This window comes from Phodopus roborovskii, unplaced genomic scaffold (genome assembly GCF_943737965.1).
Source record: "Phodopus roborovskii unplaced genomic scaffold, PHOROB, whole genome shotgun sequence".
Classification (NCBI taxonomy): domain Eukaryota; kingdom Metazoa; phylum Chordata; class Mammalia; order Rodentia; family Cricetidae; genus Phodopus; species Phodopus roborovskii.
Genome location: NW_026125554.1, coordinates 24,862 through 44,027, shown reverse-complemented (window position 1 = coordinate 44,027; position 19,166 = coordinate 24,862). Strand labels below are relative to the sequence as shown.

The window sequence follows — 19,166 nt, the reverse complement described above, 5'->3', positions numbered from 1 at the left end:
TGAAGGCCAAAGTTTCCATGCAATTATTGTCCCTGTGTCTGCAAAACCATCAATTACAATATCATTTATTTGTATTTTCAACTTTGGTCTTTGATCATTTATATAAATTCACCAAAATATTTGCTTTACTGTTTCTCATGAGTTTTTTTAAAAATGTTCTAAAGCTTTCCTGACATTCAGAGCAATATGATTTTGAATAATAGGCATGAAACCTTCTAATTGTTTTGTGGATATTTTTCCCCAATGCTGACAGGGAATGATTGAACCATCTTGAAATGGGGACCTGCAAGAGGCCCCTGTGATATTTCCTGATAGTAAAAGGGTTACCTTGACAGCATTCATTAGTCTAATGTTGAACTTTGTCACACCTTCTGCATATTCAAGAATGCTGGGTCCTTAGATTTGGGTTCTCCCTATCGAAATTATTGTTCCCAAGAACACCTTCTCTACAGTTTCTTTTTTGATGACCTGCTTTACCACAATTGAAACATCTAACTTTATGAGTTTTCTAAAAAATTTTAGAAATCACTCTCCTATCCAAGTATTCAATATCACATGTATTTCTAATCAATTCATCTATGGACACAAATCTCATCTTTTAAGGCCTGGTCTCCCTTTTACATTCTAAATTAGCATTTTCAAAAGCAAAGATTCAATTAATATTCATCTAACTTCTGAATCTGTTATTCTATTTACAGGTGACGTTAACCTTTGTTTAAAAAAAAAAAAAATCAGAGAAGGCTTCCTTTGGGCCTTGTATAAATTTAGTAGATAGATCAGTCCTCTCTCCTGATTCTTCAATCTTATCCCAAGCATTCAAATCTGCTATATGGCATAGGACCAAGGTGTGATCATCAAGCCTAATCTGTCTTTCCATATTAGCATAATGGCCCTCACCAAGGATTTGATCTTGGAAACTTTTATAACATCTAACCCTACCTCATTGTTCAATGGCCCTAGCTTTGTCTCCCCACCAGGTTCTCCACTGTAACTGAGGACCAGCTTTCAACACTGCTGTAACTAAATATTTCCAATCTTAACGAATGTTTGTTTTACCAAGTGGCCCATGAATTTACAAAAGATGAAGCATACCATATGAAAATATTGCTTCCTTAAATTGCTTCAATCTAACATTTGTATAGGATCTCAGTTTATTTCTGAATAGCCTTTAGAATAAATTAAGGTTGTTTTTTATTAACCTTGTCCCACTCCTCTTCAGCTTCATAAAGCAATGGTGTGATAACTTGTGCTCTAACCCCTCAGGTTGTGTGGGAATATTTTCTTAGTTCCATTAGTCTGTCCTTCTAAGGATTTTATCTAATCAGTCAGGTTTTCATATTTGGTCCTGATATCAACCAACATTTGAGGGAATAAAATAAAATTTGCCAAACAAGTAATAATTATAATTGGCATTATGTAAATCCCAGCTAAGTATCCCTTCATTTAATTATTCCATTTTCAAACCTTCCATGATGGAAACATACAGATACCTACCTCCTTTCATTGTAAATATTTTTTTCCCATTTAAACACGAGGGGAAAAAATATAGCTTTTCAAACCCAATTTCTCCCCTATAGAATTCCAGTTGTCTAACCAAATCTGCTGACATTGACAGTGAGGCACAGGCTGGCTGTCACTGCACACATAACACAGTTGGGCAGAGAACACAGCTTGTGGACAGTCTTGCTGAGGGAAGCTGCAGCTGCTGTCATGTAGCTGTGACCTGAGAGGGTATGGAGGTCTAAACACTAGAAGCATGAGCAGGTGTGGAGTTGGCAAACCTAGTGTATCAGCAGCTTAAGAAGAGGATCCAGGAGGACTCTAAAATCCATGTGGAGGAGGCCCATGGAGCTAGCCACCTGAAAAACAGACACAGAGTAATATGTGGAGAAGCATGTGTGGCAGAGACTGCCTGATGGCAGAGCTGGCTGGTTGTTGGAAGCTAACACCAGTGCTTGGAGTCCAGGCACATGTGGGCCTTGGTATTTGGGTCACACCTGGGGCTTGTTTTACAGAGGCTGCAAGAGGAAAATCACATACTTGCTTACAGGGCTTAGGGGAAGGGAGGAAAAGCCAGCCAATTCTGGTGGCTGAGGATGACAGTGGTGGTTACACCTGCCAAGACCAGCAGCGTTTGCTGCAAAGAGAGGTGCAAGTGGCTGTCTTATGATTTCCTGCCCCAGGTTGGACAGCAGATGGACTGTTTATCTAATTATTCTTTAAAACTAACAAATATGGGCTCAGATATCAGGGTAAGAACAAGAATGATCAGAGAAGCCATGGAGAAGCCAGCAGTGACCTCTCCTCCAACCCTCTATCCAAACAACAGAGATTCTATCTCAGTCTTGCCTTACCACTGTAGATGGGAGGTTTCTGAACAGCCTGGTCCCACAGCCCTTAGTCCTAAATAAACACATAGGGGCTCATATTAATTATAAACTGTTTGGCCAATGGCTAAGGCTTCTACTGGATAACTCTCTCTAATTATTAACCCATTTCTATTAAACTATATATTGCCACATTGCTGTGGCTTACTATGCAATGCTCCGGGATTTTATTCCTTCTGCAGCTACATGATGTGCCCCACTCAAGACTCACTTTCTGCCTTCCTTTTCCAAGTCTTCTCCTAGTATGGTAGCCCTGTCTATGCTTTCTGCCTGGCTACATCCTGCTTGTCAATTGTCCACAGCAACTTTATTCTCTAACCAATAACCAATAAGAGAAACATATTCACAGCATACAGAAGGACATTCTCCCATCATACCACTTCCCATCTCCTATGTGTCCTCAGTGCTCTGGGACATCTATGGGAAATTTTGGGCAGTTTAGTAGCTAGCTCTGTCCTCTGGTTCAAAGCAAACTTTATTGTCGGAGTGTGATCAATATGTCACACAACACGAGAAGGATTTGTGTGTGCAACACAGCTTTTCATTTGAAATCAGAATAGAAGGAATAGTTTAATGTGTACACTGCCAACAGAAACAGTCTAGGCAATACCTAGATTGGAGGTTGTTTCAGATTAAGTTGGTGAGCCACACCACATTTGGTTATAAAGGTGGTTCTGTGGGGCAGAGTGCCTTTCTGTGTACTTACCCAGCATGTGCTAATACATACAAAATGAATGAAGTAAAACCAAATTACACAGGTTAGCTTGAGCCAGTGAAATTTCCAATTGGGCAACTCTCTAATATTGGTAAATGCAATTAACATGATTAACTCTCTTCAGTCTGGTGACAGGACTGAGACACAGGACATTTGGCTATGGCTTGTATGTCAGCATATTGCACTCACCAGCTAACATTTTATACATGGTAGGGTCAAACAATCTCGTATTCATGGTATTCTTACTACCAGGGAAGATCACATTCTCTTTTGGAGATAAATATTGCTAAGTGCAGTAAGTCTTTCTCTGTCCCAACTGCCAGGTCCTGAATAATGCCATGGAGACTTCGAATTAATTATTAATGCTCAGCTTTAGGTTAGGCTTCTCCATAACTAGCTCTTATAACTTAAATTAACCCTTATTTTTATCTATGTTTTACCTCATGGCTTTTACCCTCCCTTCATTCTCTACCTCTGATTCCCTCTGAGTCTAGCTGGCAACTCCTGGCAAATCTGACTTCTTCTCAGAGTGGTCCCTGTGCCTAGAAGTTCCACCGATTCCTCCTGTCTAGCTATTGGCCATGTCTGACATCAAAGCCCTCTTCGGGTCTTCAGTTCATTTCAGCATGGCTCATTTCAGCACTCTTCTCTAGCTTGGGCTGGTTCTACACCTTGTTAGCAAGCTTCTATGGTATCTAATGACTCTTGCTTCTTCAACATCTTCTGGTCTCCAACAAAATCCAGACTTCACCTTCACAATTTCACACAATGTCTTCTCTGGGCTTCCATAGAGATAAAGCCATGACATATACCTGGTCTCAGCAGCTGTCCTTAGTCTGAGAGGGAGAATTCACATTTTTTTTTTTTTTTGTGTTCTTGACTTTAAAGCCAGAACAAAGGCCATTTCTATCAAGTTCTGCTGCTTGCTGGATCTGAAGTTAGCTAGCTCCTTCAATTATATTTGCACCAGCTTTCTATTGCTGTTGATGGCCTACACATCTTGTGCTTTCTTGAATTACTTTTCACAATGTGGAATCTTAGCTAAGAGGGTTCTTGCTATGAGGTCACTGGTCCCTTTACTCCAGTTAGCATCAGGCTTTTCTTAATTTTTTTTTTATCTACTTGTGTACCAAAATTGTCTCTAATATACTTCCTGAGTCTCCTTTCCTGCTCAAAAGTGTACATTTTTTCCTTGCTCAGATTTGTGCCTTTCATTTTTAACCGCACAAGAGTGAACACCAAACACTGCATGACAGAGTCAATATTAGGCTGTTTTCACAGCACTTCTGCCAACGTAATTAATTACTCATCTTATAGATATCCTTCTTCAGAAACCATGGCATAAAGCAGCCACATTCTTTCCCAAAATATCACAAGAAGTCTCCAGCCTACTTACTAATGCTCTCCTCTACAACCTTTTAATTAGTAACATCAGAATCTATATTTTTCTCAATACCACTGTCATTCATGCTTCTTTCTAAGATTGCTCATTAAGACCCACTTAAACTGTTCAACCACTTCCCTAATCCAAAGCACAAAGAACACATTCCACCAACAAGTAGCATGGTCTGGCCTGTGACACTGTACCTTGCACCCTGGTACCAAGTTCTTTCTTATCCAGTGTTCTATTGCTGAGAAGAGATAACATGACTAGAGAAAGAATTTTAAAGGCAACATTTAATTATATTTTCAGATATGCTTTGTATTATCATCATTGTGGGAAGCATAGAAACACACAGGCAGACGTGATGCTTGAGAGTGCTACATCCAGATCCACAGGCAGTAGGAAGAGAGTAAGGGCGCTGTTCTCTCTTGGGCCTTTGAAACCTCAAAGCCTACCCCCAGCGACACACTTGCCCCAATAAAGCCACACCTATGTCAACAATGCCACACCTCTTAATCCCTCCTTAACACCACTCCCTGATGACTAAGTATTAAAACATGTGCCTATGAGGTTCGTTGACATTTAAACACAGTATCACCTTTTTAATTTTATTTTACACAAAAGACTAGTTTTTATTTCCTTCTATTCTCCAATGTCTCACAGTCATTAAGAATTTTATTTGATTTTTCACAAATTGTTACTTAGTTTTTTTTTTTTTACAGCAAGGTGTCTGGTTGTTGTCTTAGTTTTGGTTTGTATTTCTGCAATGATGCATTATGACCTCACATGAATTGTCGAGGAAACAGTTTATTTGGCTTACACTCTGTCATTCTTCATCATCACTGGAAGTCAGAACAGGAACACAAACAAGGCAGGAACCTGGAGGCAGAAGTTGATGCAGATGCAATACATGAGGGATGCTTACTCTATTGCTTTCCATGGTCTGCCAAGCTTTTTCATATAGAACCCAGGACTACTGATGCTTGGGCCACACCTACTCAAAATAAACTGGGCCATTTATCATCTTTAATTAGGAAAATGCTTCACATTCCAACATACAACCTGATCTTATAGAAGCATTTTCTCAATTAAGGTTCCTTCTTCTCAGATGATTTCAGCCTATATAAAGTTGACAACAAACCAGCGCATTATGCCAGACTTTCCTTGCGCTGTGACATGAAGAATTGTTTTGAACACGTAAAACTGCCTGTGCTGGGAATACAGTTGTACAGGTCAGTGAGAAGGGGAATAAGACAATGGAATGGTTGTCCTAATGGAGCCTAGTCTTTTGCTGGAGTTCCCAATGCATATTGATCTCTATAAGAATCAGAATGCATTGTCCACTTGCAAGTTGGTAGAACCACAGGAAAGAAAGGCAGGTGACAAGAAGGAGGTTGAAAGGTCTAAATTTGTTTAGAATTTTGATTTCCATTGATTATTCAGATAATCAACTTTCGGTGATCAAAAATGTCCTAATAATAAAATTTAGGTTGTCTATATGCCAGGACTTTGAAGAATTTGCAAACAAGTGAATTTCCTTCTAGAGACCTAATTACTGTAGTTGCACTATTTAAACAGAACAAAAGTGCTGAACAAATTCATGTGACTCTATCTGCCCTGTTATTTTTTCTTGCTGAAAATGTACAGCTAGAGGGGAAATGTGTAATCAATCCTTGATATTTTCCAATAAAATATGTAGTTCCTTGGGCACATGCTTGATTTTATTACTTTTTTAAAATAACTTTTGAGATTATAATTGTTAGATCTTAAATTCATGACAAATCGCTATGTTTCCATTTAACATAACAAAACAGCCAGCAGCTTCCAGTATCTTTGTACATCAGGAATACATCAGGGCATATTCTCCCCATCGACCCTGAGCTCTTCATCCCCAATCTCTGGTCTCTTTGTACATTAGAGGAGCCTTTGTAATCACATGGAATAAACCATATAGAAGATACACCAAATTAATATGTTTGATGCAATAACCCTTTGCACCTTAGTGAAATCTTGAAACACAAGAAATAAATCCTACCTGTGAGGAATCCTGTGAATACAGTCTATGTAGTAAAGACTTTGCAGGAAAAACTCAGACTGGAAAATAATCCATTAATGTAATAAATGCAGTAAAACCTTTCATACGACTCATTTTTCACACTGAATCATCTCACCGGTGCTCAAGAAGACTAGAAGAATCATTAAACAGAGATTCTAAGGAACATGTCTGAAAGTCAGGATCCTCTATCGAGAGACAATGACCATGACAGGATGGAGCCTGAAGGCATCATTGAGAGTAACTGGAATAAGATTGTGGATAGCTTTGATGACATGGATCTCTCAGAATCCCTCCTCCAAGGTATTTATGCCTATGGTTTTGAGAAGCCCTCAGCCACCCAGCAGCGAGCAATTCTTCCTTGTATCAAGGGATATGATGTGATTGCTCAAGCCCAGTCTGGGACTGGGAAAACAGCTACATTTGCCATATCAATTCTGCAGCAGATTCAGTTAGATCTGAAGGCCACTCAGGCTTTGGCTCTGACAACCACTCGTGAGTTGGCTCAGTAGATACAAAAGGTGGTCATGGCATTGGGAGACTACATGGGTGCCTCTTGTCATGCCTGTATTGGGGGCACCAATGTGCATGCTGAGGTGCAGAAGCTGCAGATGGAAGCTCCCCATATCATCGTGGGCACCCCTGGCAGCATGTTTGATATGCTTAACTGGAAATACCTGTCCCCCAAATTCATCAAGATGTTTGTACTGAATGAAGCAGATGAAATATTAAGCCATGGGTTCAAGAACCAGATATATGATACAGTTCAAAAGCTTAACAGTAACACACAGGTAATTTTATTGTCAGCTACAACACCCTCTGCTGTCCTTGAGGTGACCAAGAAGTTCATGAGAGACCCCATTCAGATTCTTGTAAAGAAGGAAGAGTTGACCCTGGAGGGTATGCATCAGTTCTACATCAATGTGGAAAGAGAAGAGTGGAAGCTTGACACATTGTGTGACTTGTATGAAATCCTGACTATCACCCAGGCAGAAATCTATATCAATACCAGAAGGAAGGTAGATTGGCTCACTGCGAAGATGCATACCCAGGATTTCACTGTTTCTGCCATGCATGGAGATATGACCAAAAGGAATGAGATGTGATCATGAGGGAGTTCTGGTCTGATTCTAGCAGAAATCACCTGGAGATGCCACCATTCCTGACTTCAAGCTCTACTATAGAGCTACATTTATAAAAACAGCTTGGCACTGGCACAAAAACAGACACTGAATTGAACTAAAGACACTGATACTAATCCAAAAGCCTATGAATACCTGATGTTTATACAAAAGAGCCAAAATTGTACAATGAAAACAAAAAAGCTTCTTCAACAAATGGTACTGGTATAAGTAGATGTCAACACATTGAAGAATTCAGATAAACCCATATCTATCACCATGCACAAAAATCTTATCCAAATGGATTGATGACCTCAATACTAATCCAGGTACACTGAACCTATAGAAGAGAAAGTGCCAAGTAGACTTGAATGCATTGGCACAGGAGACCACTTCATAAATACAACACTGGTACCATAGACTCTGAGAGCAACAATCAATAAATGGGACCTTTTGAAACTGAAAAGCTTCTGTAAGGCAAAGGATATGGTCAATAAGAGAAAATGACAGCCTATATAATGGGAAAAGAACTTCATCAATCCCACATCTGACAGAGGACTGATCTCCAAAATACATAATAAAACTAAAAAAATCTGGACACCGAAGTACCAAATAATACACTTTAAAAAGCTAAGCAGAGAATTCTTAGCAGAAGAAACTGATATGACCAAAGATATTTAAGGAATTTCTCAATAATCTTAGTTATCTAGGAAATGCAGCTGAAAACATTTCTGAAATACCATCTTACACCTATCAAAATGGCTAGATAAAAAATATTGATGGAATGGAGAAGGGCTCTGAACTGTCCTTCCCCTGTAATAAGATTGATGATTACCTATATTATCATCATAGAATCTTCATTCAGTAACTGATGGAAGCAGATGCAGAAATCCACACCTAAGCCCTGGGCCATGTTCCCAGAGACCAGTTGAAGAGAAAGAGGAGCAATAACATGATCAAAGGTGTCATGATCAGTTTTCTTTTTTGCTCTCCAAAATGGATTTCAAGTTTGCACTTCCACCAGCACTGGAGGGGTGTCACCTTTCTACACATCCTCTCCAGCATAAGCTGGCATTGGTGTTTCTAATTTTAGCCATTCTGGTAGGAGTAAGATGGTATCTCAAAGTTGTTTTGATTTGCATTTCCCTGATTGCTAAGGATGTTGAGCACTTTCTTAAGAGTCTTTCAGCCTTTTTTTTATTTCCTTTATTTAGAGTTCTCTATTCAATTTTGTACCCCATTTTTTATAGGGTTATTTGGTGTTTTGGTGACAAGTTTCTTGAGTTCTTTCTATATTTTGGAGATCAGCTCTCTGTCCTTTGCTTTACAGAAGCTTTTCAGTTTGAGGAGGTCCCATTTATTGTCTATCTCAGTGTCTGTGCTACTGGAGCTATGTTCAGGAAGTGGTCTCCTGTAACAATCCATTCAAGGGTACCTCCCACTTTCTCTTCTAAAGGTTCAGTGTGGCTGGATTTATGTTGAGGTCGTTGACCCATTTGGACTTGAGTTTTGTGCATGGTGACAGACATGGTTCTCTCTGCAGTCTTCTATACACCATCATCCAGTTGTGCGAGCACCATTTGTTGAAGTTGCTTCCCTCCTCCCATTGTATATTTTAGCTGTTTTGTCAGGTGTTTGTTAAGTGTGTGGATTAATATCAGGATTTTTTATTTTATTCCATTGATTTACTTGTCTATTTTTGTGCCAATACCAGGATATTTTCAGGACTATAGCTCTGTCGTAGAGCATAAAGTCGGGAATGGTGGTGCCTCCTAAAGTTTCTTTATTGTACAGGGTTGTTTTGGCTATCCTGGGTCTTTTGTTTTTCTATATAAATGTGATTATTATCCTTTCAAGGTTAGTGAAGAATTGTGGTGGGATTTTAATGGGGATTGCATTGAATCTGTGATTGCTTTTGGCAAGATTGCCATTTTTACTATGTTTATCCTACCTATCCAAGAGCATGGGAGATCTTTTCATTTTCTGGTATCTTCTTTAATTTATTTCTTTAAAGACACAAAGTTCTTATTATATAGGTCTTTCACTTGTTTGGTAAGCATTACTCCAAGATACTTTATGTTGCTTGTGGCTATTGTAAAGGGTGATGTTTCACTGATGTCTTTCTCTGCCTCTTTGTTGTCTGAATAAAGTAGAGCTACTGATTTTTTTGAGTTTTATCTTGTATCCTACTAGTTTGCTGAAGGTGTTTGTCATCTGTAGGAGTTCCTTGGTAGAGATTTTTGGGTCTTTTATGGAAAGCATCTTCAACAAATGGTGCTGGCACAATTGGATGATGGTGTGTAGAAGACTGCAGATAGACCCATGTCTATTGCCACACACAAAACTCAAGTCCAAATGGATCAAAGACCTCAACATAAATCCAGCCACACTAAACATCTTAGAAGAGAAAGTGGGAGGTACCCCTGAACAAATTGTTATAGAAGACCACTTCCTGAACATAGCTCCAGTAGCACAGACACTAAGATTGACAATTAATAAATGGGACTTCCTCAAACTTAGAAGCTTCTGTAAGGCAAAGGACACAGTTGACAAGACAAAATGGCAGCCCACATACTGGGGAAAGATTTTCACCAATCCTATATCTGACAAAGGGCTGATTTCTAAAATATACAAAGAACTCAAGAAAGTAGTCAACAAAACACCAAATAACTCTATTAAGAAATAGGGTACAGAACTGAAGAAAGAATTCTCAATAGAGGAAATAAGGCTGAAAGACACTTATGAAAGTGCTCAACATCTTTAGCTATTAAGGAAATGCAAATCAAAACAACTTTGAGATACTATCTTACTCCTGCCAGAATGGCTAAAATTAGAAACACCAATGACAACTTATGCTGGAGGGGATGTGGAGAAAGGGGAACACTCCTCCACTGCTGGTGGGAGTGCAAACTTGTACAGCCATTTTGGAGATCAGTATGGTTCCTCAGGAAAATTGGAATCAGTCTACCACACGACCTGGCAATCCCCCTTTTAGGCATACACCCAAATGATCTACATCCATGCAACAAAGTCATGTGCTCAACTATGTTCATAGCAGCATTATTTGTAATAGCAAGAACCTGGTAGCAACCTAGCTGTCCCTCAACTGAAGGATGGATTAAGAAAATGTGGCACATTTTACACAATGAAATACTACTCTGCAGAAAAAACAATGGTATCTTGAAATTCACACGCAGGTGGATGGAACTTGAAGAAATCATCCTGAATGAAGTAAGCCAGTCACAAAAAGATGGACACGGCATGTACTTGCTCATATATGGATGTTAGACCTAGAGCAGTGGATCACCAGCTTATAATTCACACCACCAGGGAACTAGGATACAAGGTGGATTCTAAGAAATTCATGTAAGGTCTCTCACAGAAGGGGAAAGGGACAAGATCTCCTGAGCATATGGGGGGAGGGCAGTGACTGGAGATGGAACTAAGAGAAAGAGAATGGGAGGACAGGAAGGCATGTGCAACTAGGAAGATTGAGGCAGGGGAGGAATAGAAGAGAGAGAGAGAAAGAACATAAAAGAGCGAGACATTGCTAGAGCAAAGGATCACCAGCCTATAATTCACACCACCAGAGGAACTAGGATACAAGGTGTATTCTAAGAGATTCATATAAAGTCCCTCACAGAAGCAGGAAGGGACAAGTTCCCCAGAGCACAGGGGAAGTGGGGGGGCAGTGAATGGAGATAGAAGTTGGAGAAAGCGAAGGGAGGAGAGGAAAACACATGCGACTAGGAAGATTGAGTCCGGTTAGGAATAGAAGACAGAAGACACACGCGCGCGCATGCGCGCGCGCGTGCACACACACACACACACACAGAGAGAGACAGAGAGAGAGAGAGAGAGAGAGAACATAAAAGAGGGAGCCAATATTGGTTTGAAGAGAAAATTGAACCCAAAGAAAGTTCTAGAGAACTACAAGACTGCTACCATCTAACAATTTGAGCATCCGTGGAAAGGCTACCATAAATGCCCTTCCCAGATAGTGAGATCAACAACTAACTTATCCATGGAGCCCTCATCTAATACCTGTTGGAAACAGGAGCAAACACCCATACCTAAACCTGAGTCGAACTAGAACCCAGATGCAGATGGAGAGGACAAGACCAGGCTGCAGAAACACATAGAGACAGCTTACCTGAACAAGGAGGAGCTAACGGGCACAAAAGGACCTTGTGTATCAATCCCAGTTCCCTCTCCCTCCCTCCCATCCTCCCTCCTTCCCCCACTCTTTCCCTCTCTCCCCTTCTCACATGCACCTCGACCACCCTCCCTTCCACCCCCCCCCCATCACCATGTAGGGTGATGCCATCCAGGAGAGGTCATCAAAATCTGTCAAGTCAATTGAAGTAGTGACTAGGACTTATCTCCTGTCTCTAGGTTAAGGCAGTATCCCTCCATGGGGGATGTGCCCTCAAGGTTCTTTTGTGCACCAGGAATACATCCTGGTTCCACTGTCTGAGGTACCTTAGACTGCTCAGTCCTTCTGGCTGAGACCCATAATCAGGGGGTCTGAGTCAGTCCCAGCTATCAGTCTGGGGGCATTAGCTCTTCCTTGTTCGGGTCAGCTGTCTCTATGTGTTTCTGCAACCTGGTCTTGTCCTCTCCCTCTGCATCTGGATTCTAGTTTGACTCAGTGTTTAGGTATGGGTGTTTGCTTCTGTTTCCAACAGGTATTAGATGAGGGCTCCATGATGGTGGATAAGTTAGTTGTTGATATCACTGTCTGAGAAGGGCATTTATGGTAGCCTTTCCACATTTGCTCAAATTAGTTGGTAGCAGTCTTGTAGGTCTCCAGACCATTCTTTACATCCAGTTTTCTCTTCAAACCAATAATGGCTTGCTCTTTTTTTTCCTTTAATTTATTATTTTACATGTCAATCCCAGTTCCTTCTCCCTTCTTCCCTCCCTCCCTTTATCCCACTTTGACCTCTCACATGCACCCTAACCACCCTCCCATCCCATCCCCAACCCCAATTCCATATGTAGGGGAGTGCAGTCCAGTTGAGGTCATGTAGATCTGACAGGTCATGTGAAGTAGGGCTTCTCTCCTGTCTCTAGGTTAAGGCAGTTATCCCTCCATGGGGGGGGGGATGTGTTTGCAAGGTCCTTTTGTGCACCAGGGATACATCCTGGCTCCACTGTCTGAGGTACCTTAGACTGCTCAGTTCTTCTGGCTGAGACCCATATTCAGGGGGGACTGAGTCAGTCCCATGCTAGCTTCCCAGCTATCAGTCTGGGGGCCCGTTAGCTCCTCCTTGTTCAGGTAAGCTGTCTCTATGTGTTTCTGCAGCCTGGTCTTGTCCTCTCCATCTGCTTCTGGGTTCTAGTTCGACTCATTGTTTAGGTATGGGTGTTTGCTCCTGTTTCCAACAGGTATTAGATGAGGGCTCCATGGATAAGTTAGTTGTTGATCTCACTATCTGGGAAGGGCATTTATGGTAGCCTTTCCACGGATGCTCAAATTGTTAGATGGTAGCAGTCTTGTAGTTCTCTAGAACTTTCTTTGGGTTCAATTTTCTCTTCAAACCAATATTGGCTCCCTCTTTTATGTTCTCTCTCTCTCTCTCTCTCTCTCTCTCTCTCTCTCTCTCCTGTCTTCTATTCCTAACCAGACTCAATCTCTCTCTCTCTCTCTCTCTCTCTCTCTCTCTCTCTCTCTCTCCTGTCTTCTATTCCTAACCAGACTCAATCTTCCTAGTTGCATGTGTTTTCCTCTCCTCCGCCTCGCTTTTTCCTACTTCTCTCTCCATTCATATAAGTGACCCTGACACTGCCAGGGAACTCTTACAGCTTATAAATACCTTCATTGAAGTGGCAAGATAGATGATTACCTAAAAATAAAAATGAGTACCCCTACTATATACAGACTGTAAATGGGCTGAAAAAGAAATCAGAGAAACATCACCCTTTACAATAGCCACAAACAACACAAAATATCTTGGGTTAATATTAACCAAACAAGTGAAAAACCTGTATATCAGTAACTTTGAGTCTTTCAAGAAAGAAATTAAAGAACATACCAAAAAATGGAAAAGTTTCACATGCTCATGGATAGGTAGGATCTATATAGTAAAAATGGCAATCTTTCCAAAAGAAATCTACATGTTTAGTGCAATCCCCATCAAAATCCCAGCACAATTCTTCACAGATGTTGAAAGAATAATGCTCTACTTTACATGGAAAAACAAAAGACCCAGGATAGCAACAACAATCCTGTACAATAAAGGAACTACCAGGGGCATCACCATCCCTGACTTTAAGCTCTATTATAAAGCTAGAGTCCTGAAAACATCTTGGTATTGGCACAAAAATAGACAGGTGGACCAATAGAATCAAATTGAAAACCCTGATATTAACCCACATACCTAGGAACAACTGATTTTTTATAAAGCAGCTAAAAGTATACAATGGGAAAACGAAAGCCTTTTTCAACAAATGGTGATGGCATAACTGGATGTGGACATGTAGAAGACAGCAGATGGATCTATATCTATTCCATGCACTAAACTTAAGTCCAAATGGATCAAAGACCTAAACATAAATCCAGCCACACTGAACATCTTAGGAGAGAAAGTGGGAGGTATCCTTGAACAAATTGGTACAGGAGACTGCTTCCTGAACATAACACAAGTAGCACAGACACTGAAATCAACAATTAATAAATGGGACATCCTGAAACTGAGGAGCTTCTGCAAGGCAAAGGACAAAGTCAACAAGAAAAAATGGCAGCCCACAGATTGGGAAAAGACCTTCATAAACCCCATATCTGACATAGGGCTGATTTCCAAAATATGCAAAGAATTCAACAAGTTAGTCAACAAAACACTGAATAATCCAATTGAAAAGTGGGGTACAGGTCTAAATAGAGAAATTTCAATAGAGGAACCTAAAATGGCTGAAAGACACTTAAGAAAGTGTTCAACATCCTTAGCTATCAGGGAAATGCAAATCAAAACAACTCTGAGATATTATCTTGCTCCTGTCAGAATGGCTAAAATGCAAATACACCAATGACAGTTTATGCTGGAGAGGATGTAGATAAAGGGGCATGCTTCTCCACTGTTGGTGGGCTTGCAAACTTGTACAGACACTTTGGAAATCATTATGGTGGTTCCTTAGGAAAATGGGAATCAGTCCACCTCAAGACCCAGCGCTTCAACACCTATGCGTATACCCAAAGGATGTACACTAATACAACAATGACATCTGTTCAACTATGATCATAGCAGCATTATTTGTAATAGCCAATCTGGAAGCAACCTAGATGTCCCTCAACTGAAGAATGGAGTACTACTCAGTGGGAAAAAATGGAATCTTAAAATTCATAGGCAAATGGTGGAACTAGAAGAAATCATCCTGTGTGAAGTAACTCAGTCACAAAGAAAAATATGGTATGTACTCACTCATATATGGATATTAGATATAGACCAAAGGATTACCAGCCCACAATCCAAACCACCAGAGAATCTAGGAAGCAAACGGTCCCCAGGGAAGGGGAAAGGAACAAGAAGTCTTTAGCAAATTGGGAGCAAGTGTTAGGGGGCAGGACATTAAGAGAAAGAGAAGGCAAGAAGAGGGGAGATGAGAACATGAGGGAGCAGGACTCGGAGTCAGGGAAAAAGTATAGGAGTAAGAAAAGAGATACCTTATTATAGGTTTAAAGAGAAATCTCGTACTAGGGATATGTCTAGGGATCTACAAGGATGACAGTGACTAACAGTCAAAGCAACAGGGGAGAGGCTACCTTAAATGCCCTTCCCTGATAATGACATTTTGACTATCTTATATATTGTCTTAGAACCTTCATCCAGTAGCTGATGGAAGCAAAAGCAGACACTCATAGGTAAACACTGAGCCGAACTTCTGGAAGCAAGTTTCACAGAGGGAGGAGTGATGAGAAAAAGGGTCAAGACCAGGCTGGAGAAATCTACAGAAACAGCTGACCTGAACAAGGGGCTTATTGACCCCAGACTGATAGCTGGAAAACCAGCATAGGACCAATTCAAACCCCCTGAACGTGGGTGTCAGGAGGACTAGGCAGTCCTCTGGTAGTGGATCAGTATTTATCCCTAGTGTACAAATGAACTTTAGGAGCACATTCCACATAGAGGTATATTCTCTCAGCCTAGACACAGGCAGGAGGTGATAAGCCCTGCTCCAAATGATGAGACAGACTTTAATGATTCCCCTATGGAAGGACTTACTCTCTCTGGGGTGCAGATAGGGGAGAAGATAAGGGGTCACTGGGGGGAAGGGGAAGAGGAGAGGGAGAGGATACTGGTAATGTTTTGTGATACAAGACTGTAATATAAATTTTAAAAATGTAAAAATCAGGTTGGGACCACCTTGTGATCTCACTTGTCTTATCTTTGGATCACATTGCCTCCACACACTGCCAAAGGTGGGTGTGGGACCAGTTCAGACCGACCCCCACCCCCACATATCCTTCTCTGAGAATTCCCTTGGTTAGCTCTGCATCTTGCTCCCCCCCAGCATCCTGGCCCTGGGTAGTACAGTCCTGGTACTCTGCTCCATACACCACCCAGAGCCTGCCATCCCCCTACTCTTTGTCTGGCTGGCCCACTGCTCTGGGTGAGCATTGGGCCAGAGTGCAGGTCCAACAACCCCTTCACCTCTGTGGAACTTCCTGGGTCTGCTCTGAGCACACTGGACCCACTTATACACGAGGGACTACCTTGAGTCTGCACTCACCTGATCTTTGGACCCCATCACATCTGGTGCTCTGGAACCAGTTCATGATGGGAGATGTCATTCTGTATATGTTTCTCATACTGGTTAATGAAAAGCACTGTTGGCACTGTTGGCCAATAGAAAAGGAAGATAGGAGGGACTAGGAGACAAGGAGGAAAGAGGAAGTAGGAAAAGAGGGGTCAAGATGGAGAGTCAGGAGAAGGCAGAACCACCAGCCGCCTCTCGCTGGTAAGACCACATGGAAATACATAGAAATGGGTTAATACTTAAGACAGAGCTAGCCGATAAGAAACAAGTAATGGACCAACAGAATTATATCAAATACAGAGTCTCAGTGTGTTAATTGGGGCGGGTGTGGCGGTGGGACCAGACCAGCGGTGGGCGGAAAAACCCTACTCTTTACAAGTTCAGGCTGAAACACCCCCCATCCTTCCATGGGAATTTCCTGTGTTAGCTGTGCGTCTTACTCCCCCCCCCCCCCCAACTGTATCCTGGCCCTGGATAGTACAGCCCTGTTAGTCTGCTCCATACATCACCCAGAGCCTGTCCCTGCCCCAACCCTTTGTACTGCTGGCCTGCTGCTCCAGATGAGCACTGGGCCAGAGTGCAAGTCCAACAACCCCTCCAACTCTGTGGAAATTCCTGGGTCTACTCTGAGCACACTGGACCCGCCTATGCATGAAGGACCATCTTGAGGCCACACTCACCTGATCTTTGGACCCCAGCACCTGCTCTCTGCTGGAGGAGAGATCTTCAAGAGAGCTTGGATCATCCACCGTTGCAGACATCCAACTCCTCACCCAACTACACCCACTTGGAGATCAGGGTAGAGAGAGAGAGGCTCCACCTACAACCACAGGAAGAAGCAATGGGAAATCTGCAATACAAGAGAACACCCAAAAATAGAAAGACCAGTATGACACCACCAGAATCTAGGGACTCTACAACAACTAGACCTGAACACACCAAAGCAGATGAAGCATAAGAGAACGACTTAAAAAATAACTACATAAAAGTGATACAGGCCCACAGGCAGGTCCACAAGAAGGAATAGTCCACATTCAAGGAGTAACTAGCAAAAGAGGACTCCCAAGCACTTAAAAAAACAAAAGAAACAAAAACCAAAAAACAAGACAACAGGGATTAATGCACACCTTTCAACAACTCTGAACACACATCAGAAGGACAGACTAGCAGACTGTGTTGAATAAAATACAGGGCTCAGAGGTTAAAGAGATTCAGTGAGCAACCCCAGCATTACAAGATCACAGTAGGTGGGTCCCAGGGATTCTCTCGCTCTTCTGGTGTCTACAAGGATGAAAATGTGAGATCTCTGCTTGCAGCAAAGTATTGGTGGTCAATCAAATAAAACTGATATTCCTTTGAAATTAAAAATAAAAATGATGATATGAGAAAATATTTTAAAGAAATGGAAGAGAAACCAAACAAAATAACGGAAGAAATAGAGGAAAAGACCAAGCCAAACAATGCAAAAAATGAAAAAAAATGCAAGAAATGAACAAATCTCTTAAAGAAAGTAAGGAAAGCCAATTAAAAACGATCAAACACATGAAGGGAACAACTCAAACAGTTCAAGACTTGAAAATTGAAATAGAAAAAATAAAGACAACACAAACTGATGGAATGCTGGAAATAGAAAAACTGGGCAAATGATCAGGAACTACAGATGCAAGCATAAATAACAGAATACAAGAGATCGAAGAGAGAATCTCAGGCGCTGAAGATAAACTAGAAGAAATAGATTCATCGACCAAAGAAAATCTTATATCCAACAAATCCTTAACACAAAACATCCAGGAAATGTGGGACACCATGAAAAGGCCAAACCTAAAATAATAGGTGTAGAAAAAGCTCAAAGTTGCAGAAAACATATTTAACAAAATCATTGAAGAAAATGTTCCCAATCTGAAGAAGGACACGCCTATGAAAGTACAAGAAGCATACCAAATACCAAACAGACTGGACCAAAGAAAAAAGACCTCTCTACACATGATAATCAAAATACCTAACATACAGAATAAAGAAAGAATATTAAGAGCAGCAAAGGAAAAAGGCTGGGTAACATATAAAGGCAGACCTATCAAAATTATACATGATTTTCCCATGGAAACTCTCAAGGCCAGAAGGGCCTGGATAGATGTTCAACAAGTAATAAGAGTCCACAGATGCCAGCCCAGGCTACTATACCCATTAAAACTCTCAACCACTATAGATGAAGAAAACAAGATATTTAATGACAAAGCCAGATTTTCACAATATGTATCTACAAATCCAGTCCCACAGAAAGTTCTGGATGGAAAACTCCAACCCAAGGAAGATAACTATGCTCACAAAGACATAGGCAATAGATAATCCCACTTCACCAGAACCCAAAGGATAAAGCAGGGCAAGTATATTCACAATACCACTGCCAACAACAAATATAAAACAAACAAGAATTAACAATCAATGGTCCTTACTTTCCCTCAACATTAATGGTCTTAACTCACCTATAAAAAGATAGGCTAACAGAATGGTTACAAAGACAGCTCACACAAAACCTCACACACTCATAGTGGGAGACTTCAACACTCTGCTCTCACCACTAGACAGGACCACCAGACAGAAACTTAACAAAGAAAAGAACTAATAGAAGTTATGTCCCAATTGACTTTAACAGACAGCTATAGAACATTCCATCCAAACACAAAAGAATATACCTTCTTCTCTGCTCCACATGGAACCTTCTCTAAAATCAACCACATACTAGGCAACA

At 41.1% G+C, this 19,166-nt stretch overlaps 1 pseudogene; it reads left to right on the top strand.

The window, feature by feature from the left end:
- Window positions 1–6,706: 6,706 nt before the first annotated feature.
- LOC127216517 (eukaryotic initiation factor 4A-I-like) lies at window positions 6,707–17,085 on the top strand (annotated as a pseudogene).
- Window positions 17,086–19,166: the final 2,081 nt, after the last annotated feature.